General features: G+C 33.0%; 1 long non-coding RNA gene across 3 annotated transcripts; it reads left to right on the top strand.

Annotated features, from left to right (window-relative positions):
• Positions 1-1,420: 1,420 nt before the first annotated feature.
• On the top strand, positions 1,421-5,727 carry LOC107855632. 3 transcript variants are annotated; one of them, XR_007047622.1, is made up of 5 exons: positions 1,421-1,867; positions 3,321-3,617; positions 3,724-3,840; positions 3,933-3,995; positions 5,304-5,727. It is a non-coding gene; the product is annotated as an uncharacterized LOC107855632 (long non-coding RNA). The 3 variants fall into 3 exon arrangements; XR_001670311.2 differs by having other exon boundaries at positions 1,421-1,955; XR_001670310.2 differs by having other exon boundaries at positions 1,421-1,955; positions 3,933-3,999.
• The last annotated feature ends 16,555 nt before the right edge of the window (positions 5,728-22,282 follow it).

Below are 22,282 nucleotides of genomic sequence, written 5' to 3'. Positions count from 1 at the left end.
TTATTTCAAATTATTGTTATTGTTGATTTTAAAGTAATATATTATGCGTCGTATTTTTATTTACACAATTTATTCATAACTAATCAAAGAATAATTATATTTTTATTTTACTATTATTATTGTATTAACCTACTACCTTAGTCAATTTAATTTTTTCAATTTATTTATTTTCTAGCCTGATTTTGCCAATTTATAATAATTTTAGCCTAATTTTATCTAATTTATCACAATCCTAGCCCAAATTGAGTCCAATCGAACTCAATTTCAAATTCCATTCAATTTTTTAAACCAAATTCTTAATCTTTAAACCTCAGCCGTTGATCAATATTTATTTATTATTATTATATTTAAGTAGCAGTCTAAGTCAATTCAATTATCTTCTCAATTTTATTTAAATTCTAGTTAACCTTATATCTAATTGATGCCAATTTTAATTGATTTTTGAATTCAATTTGGTTTATTTTAAATCAAATTTATATCGAGTCTTATTATTTTTATCGTTATTATTATTATGTTATTATTTCATTTATATCGACTCTTAATATCCGTCGCTTTTTCGTGGACTATTGTGCCTACTAATTAACAAATAATTTATATTTATATTAATTTATATAGTTATTATATTTATTAAATCTTCTCCGCGAGTATACATGCCCATAATTTATAAACATTGTCTATTATTATTGTTATTGTTGTTGTTGTTATTATTACGGCTTTCCTACATTCATTAAATAACAGTCTACTCAATTATTAAAAATAATAATTTTATTTATTTTTTTATATTAATTTTATATAGTTAATATATTTATTAAATATCAACCTAATTCAATTCAATTTTCCTAATTTATTTAAATTCTAACCATTTTATACTCAATTTGTGTTAATTGCGTTTAATTTGACTCAATTGAAATCCCCAATTCAATTTTTTAAACCTAATATCTAATCCCAATTTGACTTATCTCCTCAATTCTAATCTTAATTGTTCATTATATTTGATTAACAGTCAATATTAAATCAAATTTTACTAATATTTTTCTTGAAATTGAACAGCTTCAGACTATTTTTCTTGAACCGAGGCTCTATTGGAAACAACCTATTTACCTCAGTGGTATGGTCTGCGTATATTGTACCCTCGTGGGGCAATACTTCAGTTTTTATTATTACGTCAGTAATATATTTATTAAAATAGCATACCTAATTCAATTCAATTTCTCAATCTGTTTGATTCTTAATCATTTTTTATATCCAATTAATGCCAATTCTAGCCTAATTTTTTTTTTTTAAATCAATTTTTCATCCCATTCTTAATTTTAATCACAACCGTTAATCTCATGCAATCGACGGCTGAGATTAAATCTTATTGTTCATACATATAACACCCTAATACCTAAAACGCTAAATCATTTTTCTATTTTTGCAAAAATGAGTTGCACCTTTTCTATCCGTTCTCTCTTCTCTCTTTAAGGTCAATCACCGGTGAACACAACGCTCCAGTGAGCCGCACCGCCGGCAAGTCCGAAATACTTTGTTTCTCTTGGAGCATGATAGCCTTATCATGCACCCACCATAAAGAGATGGCCAAAACTACTAATTTCGATGATAATTTGAGTGAAGGTACTAATATAGTGGGAGCTCATCTACTCAGTTGGGAGGAGCAATTGTGGGGGAAAATATAATGAAGATTTTATCTATGACCTTGATGATTATGGGTTTCAATGGTCCAACATAGGTGATCCAAGACCTGGGGTCACAGAAAAGGGAATTAGGGCCAAGTCAGAGACTAAGTAAGCCGATGAAAGCACGATTGAAAGAGTGGGCAAGTGTAACTCAGAAGATGGATAGCGGAAAATTGTCTTGGACTGATAAGGTTGAGGCGTAAATGACAATTACTACTAAAAGCACTAGCAAAACTAGCAATCTATGGGATATCTCTGACATCTCAAAAAAATTCTAATGTGAGATTTAAATTGGAAAATGTAGATCCAGTTAGTGTGGGTGATCTATTAACTAGGGCTATTAATATAGTTGGCATCAGTTCAGAAATTGAATATTGGCAAAAACTCAATTGTATGTTATGTATTTGGAGCACATCCTCCATTTGTAGTGCTAAATTGCTATATTCAATGCATTTAAGAAAAATATGGAATTAATTAGGTTTAGATTTATCATGGTCTTGTTTGACAGTGAAGTGGGGAAGAATGATGTAATCCAAGAAGGGATTTATCATTTTGATTATAAACCACTCATTGTCAAGGCTTGGTCGTTTGACATGGAATTCACAAGGTAAGAATTACCTGCTGTATTTAGTTTGAACTTTGTTAGATTACTAGAGGAGGTAAGAACTGCCTGGGGAATTTAGTTTGAACTTTGATTAGATGGGTTGAACTTTGTTAGATCACTAGAGGAGGTTAGAGTTGATATAAAATTGCCTGGAGAAGTTTTGTTTCATAATTAGAAAGGGAATGTGATTATTCAGAAAGTGGCTTACGATTGGAATCCTACAATATGTGAATATTGTAAGAAGTTTGGGCATATTGGAGAACTTTTGTTTCGAATTTAGTAAGGTACATGGTCACTTGAGAAGTGAATTAGTGACTTAGATTTGTTTAAGATTTGGTAATTAAAATGTGAACTTGGGTTTTAAATTTAGTTTAGTTTGGGAACTTGTGAAGTGAATTAGTGACTTGAAATGCATTAAGTGTAGGTACTTTAAATGTGAACTTTTGTATTGAATTTAGTAAGGTACATGGTCACTTAAGAAGTGAATTAGTGACTTCGATTTGTTTAAGTGTAGGTAATTGAAATATGAACTTGCGTTTTGAATTTAGTTTAGTTTGGTAACTTGTGAAGTGAATTAGTGACTTGAAATGTTTAAGTGTAGGTACTTGATAGGTGAAGTTTTTTTTTTTGAATTTAGTAAGGTACATGGTCACTTGAGAAGTGAATTAGTGACTTCGATTTGTTTAAGTGTAGGTACTTAAAATATGAACTTTTGTTTTGAATTTAGTAAAGTACATAGTCACTTGAGAAGTGAATTAATGACTTGAAAATGTTTAAGTGTAGGTACTTGGAATGTGAATTTGTGCTTTGAATTTAGCAAAGTGTGGTCACATGAGAAGTAAATTAGTGACTTGAAAATGTTTAAGTGTAGGTACTTGAAATGTGAACTTTTGTTTTGAATTTAATTCCATGTGCCTATATTAACAAGGGAAAAGGAATTTGTGCCCTTATGTAACTGTTCTTGTGTGTGGGTTGTACTTTTAAGGGTCATACCCTTGTATGTTGTTGTCTTTAACTCTTTTATTTAATCTGATAACTAGGTGAAGTTTATCAATCCTCTACTACGGTTACCAATAGTTGGTGATGTGGCGTATGAAACCCTCGTGAAGCTTACAAAGTGTTTTGCTACTCCACTTTATAACTAGGCTCTTAAGATTGCAACAACCTTAAGGTTAATTATGTCAACGGATGCTAATGTCTTATGGGGTCAAATTCCTTCTGCTGGTGAAGAGGTATCAAATGGAAGGCCTGGTCTCTTTGAGTGTGTAACAAACGGTTTATCCATCTCCTGCAAAATTGGGCCTCTCCCTGTGGATTAATTTACTTTTGTTTTCCCTGTAAGTTTGTGGTCTGATCATGTCAACTTTACTTTTCTAGTTTTTCCTTGCCACTGAGACACCAACATTTTCTGATATATATTTTTTCTTTTTGTTACATGCATAGATAATGGAGAGAATATTGTTATCTCATAAGAAGACCAGACTTCATGATGATGTTCTCAAGATAGTATTTTTTCATTTGGATTCGTTCTTACCCCTACCTAGAGTTCAAATGCTCGCAGTTACGATCACTACAACTTCTTGGTTGTGTATAGCTTGATTATCATATATATATATATATATTTCTGATTGTTTATCTTGGTGATTTTGTAGGTTCTTTATCATGTCCTGGGTGTTGCTCCTGCCTATCAAGTAACTATTGGACCAGCATTAAGTGTAGGTATTTGAAATGTGAACTTTTGTTTTGAATTTAGTAAAGTACATGGTCACTTGAGAAGTGAATTAGCAACTTGAAAATTTTTACGTGTAGGTACTTGAAATGTGAACTTTTATTTTGAATTTAGTTTAGTTTGGCAACTTGTGAAGTGAATCAGTGACTTGAAAATGTTTAAGTGTAGGTATTTGAAATGTGAATTTTTGTTTTAAATTTAGTTTAGTTTGGTACTTGTGAAGTGAATTAGCGACTTGAAGTGAAAATAGGAAAAGCAGTTTTTATGGTCGCTTTTCTTGTTTTTTCTAGCAGTGGTAGTTATTTGAAAATATGGTTAAGTATAGTGACTTGAAACGTGTACTAGTGACTTGAAAATTGTTAAAGACTAGTTAATTGAAATGTGAATTAGTTATTTGAAAATGGTCGAGTGTAGTGATTTGAAATGTGTACTAGTGAATTGAAAATGGTTAAGTGCAGTGACTTGAAATGTGAATTAGTTACTTGAAAATGGTCAAGTGTAGTGACTTGAAATGTGTACTAGTGACTTGAAAATGGTTAAGTGTAGTTACTTGAAAATGGTTAAGTATAGTGACTTGAAATGTCAATTAGCTATTTGAAAATGGTTTGAGTGTAGTGACTTGAAATGTATACTAGTGACTTGAAATTTGAATAAGTTATTGAAAATTATTAAGTGTAGTGACTTGAAAATGATTAAGTGTAATTACTTGAAATTGTGAACTTGTGACTTGAAAATGGTTAAGTGTAGTTACTTGAAATTGTGAACTTGTGACTTGAAAATGGTTAAGTATAGTCACTTGAAATGTGTACTAATAATTTGAAAATAATAAAGTATAGTTACAAAATAAATTTGTTTGGTTTTATGAAAAGGTCTCTACTTTGAGAATTTTTCATTGAGTAAATCTTCCCGTACAATCCACTGCAGTGTACCTGACAATGTATAATCCATTGCAGTGTACCTAGTATAATTCATTTGACCAGGTATGGAGTTCTAAGAAATAAGAAAAGAGTTTTCTTCACATTAAGTGTTAAATACATGGCACCACTTGAACCCTTGCTCTTGTTCTCTTATTCTTCTAATTTCATCCTCTGTTATTTTAATGGAACAAGTCATAACAATAGTCACAATAATCTGAAAAATCAACTTTGAGTTTATGATGCTTTATATGCTAATATATACATGTTTATATTTGTTGATTGTTATGATTTTATTTGATATTATAATATCATGTAATTTATGCTTATAATGTATTTATCGCACTTTTTATGGCCTAAATTAACATATTCTTATGCAGAATGAGTTTGAAAGAAAGAAACAAGAAATATTACCTGCTCAAACTGCATCAATTGTGGAAGGAGGATGAGAAAGGAATTAGACTTTTTGATTAAGCATGTATACAAGAAATCATCTGCAACTGATGAATGTCCATCTCAAAAAGACAACCAAGCTTATGAGGATGAAAGTAATGGTGGCTCTGACGAAGTGAATAAAAATGATAATCCTGATAATGTAAATGGAAATTATTCTGACCCTAATGGTTGGTAGTTGTATTGAGGATTCAAGTTTAACATATTTTGTTTTGTACCACTTAAGAATCATACACTATTGATATGGATGTTTTGAATTATGTTTTTTTGCTTAGCTGTAAGGGTTTAATATTAGATTTATATTGAATGATGTTTTTGAGAATTATTGAAGGTTTTGAATAATTTTTGATTCATTGTGAAATGTTTTTAGTAATTTACGTGTGAATTATTACTTTGAAATTTTCATGGGGATGTTCATGCTAAATATTCATGAAAATTTTCATGAAAAATTTTGTTCTTACAGATTTACTTGGGGAATTTCATATGAATTTTTTGGCGGAATAGTTTCATAAATATTCATAAGAATTTTACCAAATAATTAATGCAAAATTTTGATGGTTAATCGCAAATAAATCTGCAAATAACATACCTGCAAATTTATTTTCACAGCTAAATTACCTAGGGATTTACTTGGAAATCTTCGTGGGGAATAATTTGGGAATTTTTTTTTGAAAATCCGCAGGTAAAATACTTTTTTATGAAATTTTACCAAATCACTCATGCTAAATATTAATGTTTAATCGCAAATAAATTCACAAATAATGTACCTGTGAATTTATTTTCGCAGTTAAATTACCTAGGGATTTACTTGGAAATCTTCGTGGGGAATAATTTGTGAATTTTTCGTGGAAATCCGCAGTTAAAATCCCTTTTTATGAAATTTTACCAAATAATTCATACAAAATTTTGATGGTTAATCGCAAATAAATTCGCAAATAACATACCTGCGGATTTATTTTTGCAGCTAAATTACCTAGGGATTTTATAAATCTGCAGGTAATAATTACCTACGAAGGTATTTCCTTTGGATTCTAATTGATAAGAAAATCCGCAGGTAGTCAAATTACTTGGGGATTTTACCACATTATCCTTATGAAAATCCCCAGGTACTAAGCACATTTCTTGTAGTGGACACTTGTGATAACAACATTGGAAGCCTCTATCTCTTCTCTGCAAGGCATAACATAGCACTATTTGTAACCACTACCCAACTAAGTAGCTCACGACCACCACCACTAGCACCATTACCTATGCGTTGTTCACCTCTAGTAGCCCCTCTACCTCTCACTACTGATATGGGAGTAGGATTGAAAGCAAAGAATTGATAGTCCTTGACTAAATGGACAACCTGATCAAACACAAAGCAACCTCTATGACTCGACTCTATAGATAGAGGTAGTATTTTATCCAATCATACACGTAAGTGTACATGGTTGACCAAATAGTAAAATGGCCTTTAGAAAGATAGGTATCGATCCCACAAGGACTTGTGCTCAACAATATCCTATTATAGTCTCACTAAGAAGATTAAACAAGTTCTAAAGCATCCAATAAAGTTTATCAATTGAAAATTAAAAGTAAAAGTAGAAAAATGTGGTGAAGTAAGGTTCTTGGACAATAATTGGGAGAAACCCAGGGTCAAAGCACTACGAGCAATCCTACTTAGCTATATAACTTTATCAGTTTAGTTACTTATATTGGTTGTTGATTCACAGGGTTGATAACATGATTACGGTCTTTTGAACCTATAATCAACTGTCCAACTCTACCTCACAACTATATCATTGAGTAGGGATACAAGAACTAAGCTAAATGCGTTTGTTTTTCTTTTTATTTATGAACCGAATAGAGTGAGTTATGTATGTTCATATCCTAATCACAAATCATAACTTTAATCCCTTAAATGATTATGACCCCATCCCATATATCTTAGATTCTATTCTATTGTTCCTTCTTTTGGGCCCACGATAGAAATATGCATTTATTCTAAGGGTCGTAAATTTGTATAATAGTTAAAACAAGGAAATATAAAAACCAATAATGATAATAACATAAACCAACTTAACTGTAAGGAAAAGTACTCATATTCTTGGCCTTCACTCTAGATAAGGTGTTTACCCACTCATGGCCTTACAAAGAATCATAGTGATAAAATTCATGTACTAATCCAAATGTAAACTAAAAGAAAGGATTAAAAGCCCTAATTAAAGCCTCCTTAATTTTGTTTCAATCCCCACAAGCCGTGCAAGATATTTACCAAAGAGTTTGAGTGTCCTATTTATAGTAGGCCACAATTAGCCGTTTTTGACAGGCCTCCTTGCCACGCCCTTATCGCGGTGCCTAGGCTACATGGCATGTTGAAATCATAGAAGCTTACCGGAAAGACAAGTTTGGTTTGACACTAATGGTATGGCACGCCCATAAAGTGGTTGCTAGGGAGTGTGGCACGCTTTTAAGCCTAAAATATCAAGATTTTATCATTCTTTGCTCAATGTTTTTGGCCTATGATCCCTAGCTTCGTGGTACCTTAGAAATTATAAACAATTAATTTAACACTTAGATGCTCATTTATAGAAATATTAACTAATTACGCATACAAATATTTCGCAAAACATGTCACGACTCAAACTAGGGACTAACAATGACGGGTATCTCATGTCTGTCGAAGACCGGAGACCACCTCCTTTTTGCCTAGCCAAATAGGATATAACACTCTTAGTAGCAGCTGAAATTCAAACATATAACGAGATAATAAGAGTAACAAATCAATGTCATTTAAGCATGTCAACATAAAAAGCCAATCCACAGGAACATCCACAAGGCCTCTAGAAATCTGAAAACAATTTAAGTTGGGACATGCCCCCGGCCCTAACAATGAAAATAATTATGACAATGATAATGTTACTGTGAACTCATTAATTATAATTAATGAAAGGGGAAAGATGGAATGATTACACCTTTTGGAAAATGGAAGCTCATCACTTCATCGCAAATGACTGATGAATCAAGCCGATCCACCTGGCAGTACGTAAGAAAAGTAAGATTGCCTTCAAACCCTATATCATGTATAGATACAGCATCCAAAGATGGTTAGTGGATTGAGTACTTGACAGCACCCAAGCACACACGCAAGTGTACATGGTTTATCAAGAAGTAAAGTGTCCTTCAAGAAGCCAAGTATCGATCCCACAAGGACTTGATATAACAACGATTCAATTCTAGCTTAACTTCTAAGCTTAATTTGATGAAAAGGTAACCAAAATAGAGTTTGAAATATTGTAAACTAAAGTAAAGGAAAGAAAACGTAAAATAAAGGTCATGAAACAATCAATACGAGAAAACCCAAGGTTAAACCATATTGAACAATCATACTATGCTATTGAACTTCATTCATTAACTTGCTTATCTTGGATGTTGATTCGTAGGTTTAATTGCATGATCATGGTCTCCCAGCCTCTAACCATTTACCTATTTTGGACATTACAACTACATCATTGATCGGGGATGTAATTATCCAATTAAGTTCTTTAACCTAACATCCTACGTGTGAATCAAGTAAGACATCTAAGTACATCCCTATACTGGACACTAATTTGAACTCCTTACTTTATAAAAGAATACAAACCATACTTTGTTTATTCCCATGTTCTATCGCCCTATTCCCTCTCCCGAGATCACAAGATTGACAATTGATGTATTCTAAGGGTGATCAAGCCTCAAAATAGTTAAATCAAGAATAAACAAACAACCAATAATGATTAGCAAAATTAAACCAAATTAATTCGAAACAATAGTTCTCATGTTCTTGGCTTTAACCCGGAAAAGAGAGAATTTAGCCAATAATATTCATAATCACGATCCAAATAATTGAATACATGTTATGATATAATTAAAAGCTAAATAAAGAAATGACAACCTAAAATAGCGTGCAATAACCTCCTTTTTTTCTCCACTACGTCCAAGCAATTCAAGAATTATCCCCTATACAAGATTCCCACAAAATATGCATATATAATAAAATAATTCTAAACTTTGTAGGATTAATATATTTCATCAGATTTCTATTATATTCTCACCAAACTCCTCAAAATGTGTGCATGTAATTTGTTAATAATAAGACAAAGCCCGAGCCGTGTATAAATAGAATTTTATTTTGGTCGTGGTTGAACTATCCAACGCGACGCGTTGATAATCTCGTTGTTGTATCCAAAGTGAGGCATTTATTATATCATTTATAGAGTGGTGCGTCATGTCCATATCGTGTTAGCTCACTGGAATTAGCCTCCAAAATAAATTCTAAGTGTTGAACGTCCTATCTTTTTTCCATGCCTTTTGTAGTGTATTTCCTATGAATTTCAAGCCTTTTTATCATCAATATATCACCATATTCAACTCACAAATCTTGCTACATAATCTCACCCCACATATTAGAGATCATGACAACATAATATCCACAATGATGAATAAAACAAGAGCTAAGATAAGGCTAGTTCCATCGATCTTCAACTTATCGCTCCGACTCTTAACTTAATCCAATTAAACTTTTCCCATTACAAACAAGTTATTACACTCATAAATACACATCAAAACCATTTATAACTCCTTAAACACACTAGAATCCATCGAAACTAACTAGACAAACACCTATCTCAAGCTAGTAAAACTAGTTTTCTTGATTAAACTTGAAATGACTCAATTAAGTTCAAACTTGTTTGAAAAACACTCTGACCATTATAATCACGTCCTTGCACACTTATATCCTTGTTTATATCATTATCACACATAAATCACATGAATTATGCTAAAAATAAGGCTAAATAAGCTAGAATAGTAATACTAGCATGCACAAATACTCCCAACATCACCGCCCTAGACTGAAAGCCTTATTCATCCATAAACAACTCTTAACTCTAAGGATTATAAGTTGAGGTGACTCTACAATTATACTCAATGCAAGACACTGAAGATAATACTACAATGACTACATGAATGCAAGTTTCTACACTACGCATGTTACAAACATAATTGACAACTCATGAACACTACTCCAAACATCCTAGCCTCATGAACTGACTCACTTAGTTGGATAAATCATGCTTGTCGTTCAATCAAGGACATCATACAAATCTCCCACATTTATCAAACATGTACCCTTACAAAAGAGAGTTACCCATAATCACTCATAATTTTACAATTTATAACATAATGGGTACAAGAATCAAATTTCCCTCGCTGTCACAAAGATTTCACAAATTAAACACAATGAACCATAGGCTTGCCCTTAGTGTAGTGCTCAATTGATACAAGAATGATGAACTTCGCGATCAATTAGGTCTTTTTCAGGTTGTAATGTAGGCTAAGGGATGGGTAGGAAATATTTTGGCTTAATAGTGACTATCTTCCCTAAGTGCTTTAATAAACTACTTTTTTTACAGTTAAAACCAATCTCTAACAACCAAATTACACCATTTTTGTCTACCTCATTCATTTGTTTTTCACCCCATCTTATTAAGCTCCTTTACATTCACTATGGTGGAAGTATTTTATTCTCAACTCATTAAATTTGAATAAATTTTTATTCTTTTTCATTACTCAACTCCCCACACAACACATAACAATTCTTTTGAACACCAATAACTATCTCTTTGGGGGCTTCAATTTCACATTTTCTCCTCTTAATTTTTAACTCCTTAATTAATTTTTATTAAAGCACCTTGGAGCTTTTATATAAAATTTTGATTAATCAAAGAAGGGATTAGACTACATATGCGACTGTCAAACAAAAAGTTAAAGGATCAATAGGGATAACTAGGATAAGCACAATGGTAGGTCAAAAAGAAGGTATGAAAAAAGGCTATCAAAGAAATGCCTATATCATCTCCTCAACCCACACTCTTTATTTCGCTTTACACACACATCAGGTAAGTTCTAGAAATCACATGCAACAAGGAATATACAAACACCTTACATCAGACATGGTACATGTTCAACTCACATAGGATTATCATAGACTGTTAACTAAGCACTAGCATGAATTTAGTTTTAAGCAAACAAGTACAAGTGTCATAAGCATGAGCCTAGGAGTCTCAACAATAGTAATTCACAACAATCAACATATTTTTACAATTAAAACACTTGCACCATGTAATCAAAAATAGCACCAACAAGAATATCTTACACAAAAAAAAATTAAAATTGAGGCAAAAATTAGGAATTTCTCCATCCCACACTTAAAAATCTATTTTGTCCCCAAAGTGAACATTTAAAATAAGAGATAGAAATACTTCCTGAGGCCTCTAGGTCTATCCAGTAGCATATTTTTGCATCAAAAGGATCTGGGAACCCCATACTCAGTCTTTGCTATGCTCCTTAGCTCAGTGTCTGGTACTCAGACTTTTCATTAACTTGTAATTCAATCAAAACCAAAAAACTACGTGAAATAAAAAAACTTAAAATAAAACATACCTGCTTAAGTTGTGTTGCCTCCCAAGCAGCACCTGATTTAGTGTTGCGTCATGACCCAACAAATGACTTAGTCATTATCTTTCCTTCTTATTCTCTCACTTGGTCTTCATTTTCTTATTCTTTTTACTCCTCTTGGGCATGTCTTCTCAAGAGCAACATATTTTTGACTTTAGCCTTTTCAACTCAGTAATTTACATACATTAGGGTTGTGGTGGTTGTGGCTTAAGTAGCTCATGAGGTAGTTCAAAAAGGTTTTTGGCATACTAATCACCCCACACTTATCCCCTTCAATAACAGTAATAATGCACAAGTCTTTATAGTGGGATAGTATGTTCAGTGGCTTGTAAACTTAAAAATAACCTCTTCATCCTCCAACCTCATTGTGAATGCATCCTCTCTTACATCAATTAAAGATCCAACTTTCTCTAAAAATAGACGTCCCAAGATGATTGGTAACTATCCGTCTGCCTAAAAATCTAGAATAATAAAGCTAGAAGGAATATTAAATTTACCAATATTTATGAGGACATCCTCTATCATTCCTTTCGGAGGAGCTATGGTCCTGTTTTATAGATGCAGTAGTACATAGCTCGGTCTAGGCTTCCCAAAACCCAATATGTTGAAAAGAGATAAAGGATATCAAGTTGATACTTGACCCTAAATCACTAAGTGCCTTCACAACCTCGTTGTTGCCAATCTTAATGATGGGAGTAAACTTCCCTAGGTCCTTAAGCTTTTTCGGCATCTTTTGAGTAACCACAAAACTACACTCTTTAGTGAGTGTTACTGTTTCCATTTCCTATAACTTTACATTTTTAGGGACCATATCTCTTAAGTACGTAGCATATTAGGGACCATATATCTTAAGTACTTAGCATACTTGGGCATACCCTGCAAAACATCTAAAAGAGGAAGGTTAATGTAAAGCTCTTTGAATGTGTAAAAAAACTTCTTAAAAATCGCATCCTCCTTTGCCTTCATACGCTTTTGTAGAAAGGGTAGTTGTGGGATCTTCTTCACTTTTTCATTATCTTTTTCTTTTGATTACTCAGACTTGCTCTAATTTTTAGCAACTTTTTTGGATACCTATATGGGATTCAAATCTACATCTATCTCCTTAGTTACTTTTGGAGGTTTTCCATGAATCTCTTTGCCAATCCTCAAAGTGATTGTCATAACTTGTTTTGTATTTTTTGTATCTCTTGGCAAACCACCTTGAGTCCTAGTATTCAATGCTTATTGTAACTACCCCAACTGCAACTCTAAGTTTCTCTGTGTTTCTTACTGATTCTTTAATTTTTCTTGTTGACTTTTTATGTCCACATTCAATTGTGCTTGACTAGCCAAGAGTTATTTCATCATCTCCTCCACGTTGCCAGTTGACTGATTTGGTGGAGCTGGTGGCAGTTGAATTTGTTGTTGTGCATTCCACGGCTGAGACTGCCACTTCATGTTGTAGGCTGTAACGCCAAAAAAATATGATCCGAGACTTCACACGATTCTTAGGACCACAAGTGATCTCAAGCTAACCCTTCTACTGGCATAACTCATAAGCAACTAAATGATATGCATAAAACGACTAAGTTTACTATGCGAAGGCATAATAATGGTGGAATCTGAAAAAAAAACAAAACTGATATAACTTTTACATTCTGATAAAGTCTGAAAGAGGGTCTAAAAATATATAACTGACTCTAACTGACATTTGTGAAGCCTATACTATACTGACTAAAGATAGCTGGGATGCGAATCCAATTATCACTAATCAATACATATGAGTGAGAAAATAAAGTACATCAATAACATCTAACTAAAGTTCCCGAAGTAGGAGGACTTCTCATCTGCTAGTGGGAATCTACAACTGTCTGAATATAGTATACGTGCTACAACTGAGTTGATACCTACAATATAAGACAATGTAGCACATAGACATATATGTTGATCAGTACTTTGAGGATGTACTAAGTATATGGGAGTGAAATATATAAGTAAAACATTATCTCATCATCATAATTTATAAAACCATCCATGCTAAGTGTAAATGACTCACATAAGCTGAAATATCTAAAATACTAAAATATGTATCAATGAGAAGCAAAACATACTTTATAAATCTTTGAGCCATAACATTTAGTTTTAAATCTATACTTGTATTCTCCCTTTAAATCATTCTGTCTAAGTGTAGAAGGACTCACTATTGAATATGAAATTTGAAAGCCAAAATGTGCAGTTAATATCTTCTTATAAAGCATAATCTGAGTAAAACTTTGGAGCCTTAACACTTAATTTTTTGAAATCTTTTTGTTTCTCTTTCTATTCTAGAATCTGTAGTCTGAAAGCCTTAAAACTTTAGGGAAAATACTTTAAAACTATTTTGAAAAGGTTATTATAGGAAAAAACTGTTCTGCAAGGGAGGTTCTCTTAACCGACATAAACCATGAGAGCTACATAGAGTCCAACATCTCATCCTCCAAAGGAGGAAACCTGACGTTGGGGAGAAGTGTCATACTCTTACAAGGGAGTATAACCTTAGGTTAAGTGATCACTATATCTACCTCTATGGGAACTTTAATCTCAATCCTATGGTGGAACGCATTTCTGGGGTATAAAACCTTGGAAATATACCCAACTCGGTGCTAAATACTACTTTCTTTTTTATTTGCTACACTCATCTCATTGGAAATCCACTTTTAAAAACAATCTCATGGTTTATAATGTAAACTAACTATATATATCTAAAATTTGAAATAAACTCAGAAAAGTGGATTCCAAAACTCAATTGGGGATTTGAGGATCAAATACTTTTTATTCAACTCAAAATATACTAATCTTAGAGTGCTCAGAGCACAAGTTCTTGAAATATAAATCTCAAATTAGGGTCTAATAACCCATGTCCTAAACTCTTGAAATATCATAGTAAATCATCATGCTCAACAGGTTTTCTTGAAAACACTTCAACCATATAAAAATACTAAAATCAAGAATCACAAATATATGCTTAAACTCAATCAAAAATCCAAAATGAATATCTAATAACATACTCGTGGTATTCAAAATCATAAAGAAGCATTCTTTAACTCAAAATAAGCATGGAATTTCATAATTCAATAATATCACGCTCAAAATCATCAATAAGATACTTATGGGTATAAACCCAATCTCAAACATAAGAAATTTTCTTTAAAATATAATTTTAGGCACAAGGAAGAAAGGACTATCCTTGTTGAAACCCCACATACCTTAGGTGATGAACTAAATAAATAAGCTTGCTTTTTGATATGCTATTTGTGCTCTTGAATGAAGATTCTAGAAACTTTTGGTCTAGGGATCTTTAATCTTGAAATAATTTGGAAAAAGGATGGTGGTCTAGAGTTTCTTAAAGGTGAATGTTGAAGCCTAGGGTTTAGGATGAGAGTAATTTTGATGAAACATAGCATATGATGCTTCTAAAAGGTATTAATCATGTGTTTGGATGGACTGAGGGTTGGGGAAAATTCCAAACTACCCTCCTTTAACTCCTAAACAAAACTAGAAAAATAAATTGGGGTCCTGATTTTTGGTCTTGGCACGACGCATTACTATCGCGCTAAGCCACTGGAAAAATTCTAACTGGAAAAGTGCTTGGTAGCTCAATGCGGAGGTATCATGTTGCCACCTTGGATGGGACCTGGAAACTCGGTGCGACGCGCCACTATCGCGGATCTTTACTGAAATTGGATAATTGGAGATTTCTTCTTCTCGGCGATACGACACTATCGTAGAAGGCCATTGGAAATTGACAAATGTGAATTTACTCATCTCTGCGATGCGTTATGGGTCTAGATGACACACTGCCAACCTAAATATGCTATAACTCTTTTATCGAGTGTCGAAATTGGGTGAATTTGGTATGACTGAATCCTAACGTAATGGGCTACTGAACTGATCTATGAGTGCATGAACTTTTATGAAAATAGATATATGGATGAGATCAAAACAAGAGAGTCAACTCAGGGGTAGTAATTTCTGTAGGCTGGATCTAATTTCTTGAGGAAAAGAAGAGAAGTTTACAATATCAATACTCGGGACATTACAACATCTCCCCCTTGGGGTCGTTTGTCCCCGAATGATACTAATTTGGTTGAAATACTAGGAAAATATTGAGATGATACAAAGTTTGTAATGATGATACAAAGTTTGTAATGCCCCAAAAATCTATCCCGAGATGTCACACGGTGCTTAGGACAAAAAGTGATCCCAAGCTAACCTTTCTACTGGCATAACTCATAAGCAACTGAATAATATGCATTAAACGACTAAGATGATACGCAGAACACTTATGAATTGAATCATGATTTAATAGCTGAATCTGAAACTGATGCATGATGCATATACTAAGCTGAATTCGTAATTTGCACGAAGGCAAACATTTTACCTCATGGAATAGACTTGCTTGCAAAACATTGGGTAGTACGACTAGATGGGACGATGGAGATCTATAAGAACTGATTTGTTTGATTACTAAACTGGATTACAGGCTATATGAATTGGATCATACTGAATGCTCATACTCAGATGGGGTATTTCTTCAACACCTTTTTGAGAAACTTCTAATGCTACTAGGGAGTAAAGGACTTTGGTCATGATCTGAACAAAACTTATAAATCATAAGTCAAGATAGAATTTCTAGTCCTTAATCAAAGCAAATTATTACTTTCAAGCTTAGAAACACTTATCAAACACTCCCTTACTATACTATTCCCCTCAAATACCATACACGCTTGATTCAACCAGTAATTCTCAAATGCATTGATAATTCCATCCACTAAAGTCCAACTGAACTAAATTTTTCTCATTGAGGTCAAGCCTAACTCAGAATCACCAGGTACAACACATAACCTCATATACTAGTCTGAAACATAGATTCAATACCCCAAGCATTGTCATAACTACTCATTCTAGGATGATTCTCCTTGTCAGTTTAACAATTAAATCAACCTCTTAGAAGAAATTCATTAATGCACCACATACCCATCCTCTTATATACCAACATAATATTCAAGCCTATCTTTATAACCAAATGTGCATGTCTAAAAGAACACACATAAATGCTTCCTTCTCATATTCTATAATACCTTTATCAATAACAACTTCCATTTACTAGTCAATTCTTAGGAAGACACACATAAAGTATTCTCAACTAACCAAGTCATACACAAAAGCTTCACCTCAATATTTTCCACCTATAGACTTACATAAAACAAACATGCAACCATTTTTTCTCCAATATAACACATTCACTCTCTCCTATCTACAAAATATCATCACTCTCTTAACCTTAGAGAGGTCACTGAAAGGTTGGAATGCCAGGGTCTAAAACATGAAGGGGGTACTAAGCAGAACTTGACTCTTTACTGAGGCCTGAGGAATAGAGTATTCACGTCATGGATTCACTAAAGAGATCTAATCTAATTACATACATAATATAAATCTGAATTTCGCTGATCGTTAAGAGTGTTGCATAAGTATTGGAACTGAACATACTGTCTTGTGGAATGTGATTCCAACTGCTGGATGAACTGGAACTCCTCTTACTAGGAACTGAGAGAGTACATAACTCTCTATTATACATATGAAGATGAGCTATGGTCAGGGAACTGACACGTAAGGCATGAGTAAATATTGGAATAACTGAAAAAAAATACTAAAATAAGAATAGGTTGAGCCTCATACTCACTTTCCGATGTTCTATAACATACTGGCATCACTTACTAGAATCCGAAAATCTAACTTTGGCATCATCTCCCCTTAACTTTAAGTCATCACTCTAAGTCTGGGGAACTCTTCACTAAACTCTAAACTGAACTACACTCGCTGCACTCTGGAGTCTAGAATACAACAATACACGCAAATAATAAATTTACTCTGAAAGATTACACCTAAATGTGTAAAACCAACTTCTAATACTTCCTTCCGAGATACAACTCTATCTTTGTATGGACCGGTAGTCATCCCATAATTTCTTGAACTCTTACCAACTTAGAATCTTCTTGGGTATCACCATATCATGTGTTCACACTATCTAGAGCTTCAACTCTTATTTCTATTTGCTCAATCTTTAAGTATTTAAACTTAAATTCTAACACTTAACACGCATATCATCCACCTTAATAAACCAAACTACTCTTGTCATAGCTTACTAATATCACATCTCTAAACTTGTATTTGTAAACCATGAGAATCAGGATTATACCAAAAAGGCTCAATATCATCTACCCATAATCTCCTTAACTTAGCTATTGAGAACATCATATATGTATATAACTAGACCCCTTCTACTTTGCAACTCAACGGTACCACTAATCACACACAATATGTAATATAAAAATAATGCAAACCCATATCACCTTTGGCATACTTCTTTATCATACATATAGCATCATACTTAATTACACATTACTAAACTCAAACTTCTTGCATATACACTGTTCAAGCCTACTTGATTTCTTCCTAGCATCACTAACCAAGAAATCATTATTTCCACCTTTATGATCATCAACTGTTCAAACTTAATGTTTAGTGCTAAACATACTTCAACAACCCAACCTTACATACAATTTTCACTTGGAAGCAATAAAATAAAATATCAACAAACACTAGTCCGTTAGAACTTCATAACAATAATAATCGATCTCAATCATATGGCATATCTTATCATAATCCATTAACACATCCTCCTTCTACACATCATTACTATTTACCCCTTTTTGTAATCTCAAGGGAAGCCTAAATTAATGATACTAAACCACCAAATACTTCATTAATATCCCATACCTTTCAAATACAATAATTTCTATCAATCACTCATTTCGTACATCAAGCAGAAAACAATTCACCTTAACTAATAACTCCTTCTCTTCCTCTCACTAAACTAAAACATAAGAACATATAACCTTCACACAACTTGTTAATATGCATAAGTTTATCTCTATACTTTCTATCAATCGACACTCTTTCTTTTCTCATCACTAATCTTCTATATCCATACTTCCAACTATAATAAGGTTCTACTATTTATAAATCATAACAATAAAACTCATAATATCCCTTGAATACAAACTCTATTAAATAATCTAGGTTTATACTATCTTCTCTCATGAGCACTATCTGTACTGAAGGGATAATGAGGAATCTAAATGCATATCTAATTCGATCTCAACTGAAAAACTCATAAAGATAAAGACATAACTTTAACTCAAGGGACTTAACACACTAGGGAGTTCCTCTCAAGCCCTTTATGTGACTTCTAAAACTTTTTCTAGCAAATCTGAGAATATTATCTGTGGAGTGATTGGAATTTGCTGATCATGTTATCTAAAGAATAATACATAGATAAGGAATTTTGGGGTAACACATTACTAGATAGAAGATTATGAGAAAATAACTTTACTAAATAATCTAGAGTAGGAAAAAATGAAACTTTTCTTAAAGGCCTCGTAGCCTCTTGATTAAAAGTATGGATGTATCCATACCATTTCACAAGACTCTACTAGACACGGCTTCACAGACACCCTAGGACACTTGAACCTTGTGCTCTGATACCAAGTTTGTAATGCCCTAAAAATCTATCCCGATATGTCACACGGTGCTTAGGACCACAAGTTATTCCAAGCTAACCCTTCTACTGGTATAACTTATAAGCAACTGAATAATATGCATAAAACCACTGAGTTTACAGTGTAAAAGTATAATATGGTGGAATCTAAAAAAAGATCAAAATTGATATAACTTTTACATTCTGATAAATTCTGAAAGACGGTCTAAAAATACATAACTTACTCTAATTAACATCTGGGAAGCCTCTACTATACTGACTATAGATAGCTGGGATGCGACTCCAACTATTACTAATCAATACATATGAATGAGAAAATAAAGTACATCAATAACATCTAACTAAAGTCCCCGAAGTAGGAGTACTCCTTATTTGCTGGCTGGAATCTGCAACTGTTTAAATATAGTATACATGCTACAACTGAGCTAATACCTACATTATGAGACAATGTAGCATATAGACATATATGCGGATCAGTACTTTGAGGATGTACTAAGTATATGGGGGTGAAATGCATAAGTAAAAAATTATCTCATCTTCATAATTTATAAAACCATGCATGCTAAGTGTAAATGACTCACATAAGCTAGAATATTTGAAATACTCAAATATGCAGCAATGAGAAGCAAAACATACTTTATAAATCTTGTGAGTCATAACATTTAGTTCTAAAACTATACTTGTATTGTGTCTTTAAATCATTTTGTCTAAGTGTAGAAGGTCTCACTACTGAATTTGAAATCTGAAAGCTAAAATCTATAGTTAATATCTTTTTATAAAGCATAATCTGAGTAAAACTTGTGAGCCTTAACACTTAGTTTTTCTGAAAGCTTTTTTGTTACTCTCTCTGTTCCAAAATTTGTAGTCTGGAAGACTTAAAACTTTAGGGAAAATACTTTAAAACTATTTAGAAAATAATATTATAGGGAAAAACTATTTTGTAAGGGAGATTCTCTTAACCAACATAAACCATGCGAGCTATATGGAGTCCAATGTCTCGTCCTCCTACGGAGAAAACCTCACATTGGAGAGAGGTGTCATACTCTTTCTAGAGAGTATAACCTCAGCTTGAGTGATCACCATCTCTACCTCTGTGGGCACTTTAATCTTAATTCTATGGTGGCACGTAGTTCTGGGGTATGAAACCTTGGAAACATACCTAACTTGGTGCTAAATACTACTCCCTTTTTATTTGCTATGCTCATCTCATTAGAAATCCACTTTTAAAAATAATCTCACGGTTTATAATGTAAACCAGCTATATATTTTTGTAATTTGAAATAAACTCTGAAAAGTGGATTCCAATACTCAACTGGGGATCTGAAGATCAAATACTTTTTATTCAACTCAAAATATACTAATATCATGGTGCTCAAAGAACATGTTTTGAAATATAAATTCTCAAATTTGGGTCTAATAACCGATGTCTCAAACTCATGAAATTTCATATTAAGTCATCATGCTCAACAGGTTTTCTTGAAAACACTTCAACCATATCAAAATACAAAAATCAAGAATCATAAATATATGCTTAAACTCAATTGAAAATCCAAAATCAATATCTCATAACATACTCATGGTATTCAAAATCATAAAGAAGAATTATTTGACTCAAAACAAGCGTGGAATTTTGTAATTCAAAAATATCATGCTCAAAATCATCAATAAGATAATTTTGGGTATAAACCCAATCTCAAACATAAGAAATTTGCTTAAAAATATAATTTTGGACACAAGGACGAAAGGATTGTCCTTGTTAAAACCCCACATACCTTAGATGATGAACTAAATGAATAAGTTTCTTTTTGAGATGCTATTTGTGCTCTTGAATGAAGATTCTTAAAGCTTTTGGTCTAGGGATCTTAAATCTTAAAATAATTTGGAAAAAGGATGGTGGAGTCTTGAGTTTCTTGGAGGTGAATGTTGAATCTTAGGGTTTTGGATGAGAGTAATTTTGATGAAACTTAGCATATGATGCTTCTAAAAGTGTTTAATCATGTGTTTAGATGGATTGGGGTTTGGGGAAAAGTCCAAAATACCCTCCTTTAACTCCTAAACAAAACTGGAAAAATAAATTGAGGTCTCGATTTTTGGCCTTAACGCGATGCGCCACTATCATGCCAAGCCATTATAAAAATCCCAAATGGGAAAATGATTGGTGGCATAATGCGGAGGTATCGTGTTGCCACCTTGGATGGGACCTGAAAACTCGACGCGACACGCCACTATCGCAGACCTTCACAGGAATCAGACTATTGGGGATTTGGCTCTCTCCGCGATGCTCCACTATCGTGGAGGGCCACTGAAAATTGACAAAGGTGAATTTGATCATCTCCACGATGCGCTAAGGGTCTAGGTGATACACTGCCAACCTATTGGTGCCATAACTCCGTCACCAAGTGTTAGAATTGGGCGAATTCGGTATCGATGGAAAGGTTAATCAATTTTCCACACAATGAAAAGTCAAAATCTTAAAATTTCCATAATGGAATAAATATTATTCATTTTGTAAGCTATTCCTTAACATTTTAGGAATGAATTTAAGCTAGGAAAAATAAGGGGTATTACAATATCTCCCCCTTGGAAACATTCATCCTTGAATGTGGCTAATTAAGCTGAAATTACTGAGGAATCTGAAGCTGTACGCTATCATTCACAACTGAAATAAACTGTATGACTGAATCCCAATGTAGTGGGCTACTGAACTGATCTGCGAGTGCATAAAATTTCATGAAAATAGCTATATGGATGAGATCGAAATGAGAGAGTCAACTTAGGCGTAATAATTTCTTTAGGATGGATCTAATTTCATAAGGAAGAGAAGAGAGTTTACAACATGAATATTTG

The sequence above is a fragment of the Capsicum annuum genome, chromosome 1 (assembly GCF_002878395.1).
Source record: "Capsicum annuum cultivar UCD-10X-F1 chromosome 1, UCD10Xv1.1, whole genome shotgun sequence".
Lineage (NCBI taxonomy): Eukaryota > Viridiplantae > Streptophyta > Magnoliopsida > Solanales > Solanaceae > Capsicum > Capsicum annuum.
This window is presented reverse-complemented; position numbering and strand designations above follow the sequence as displayed.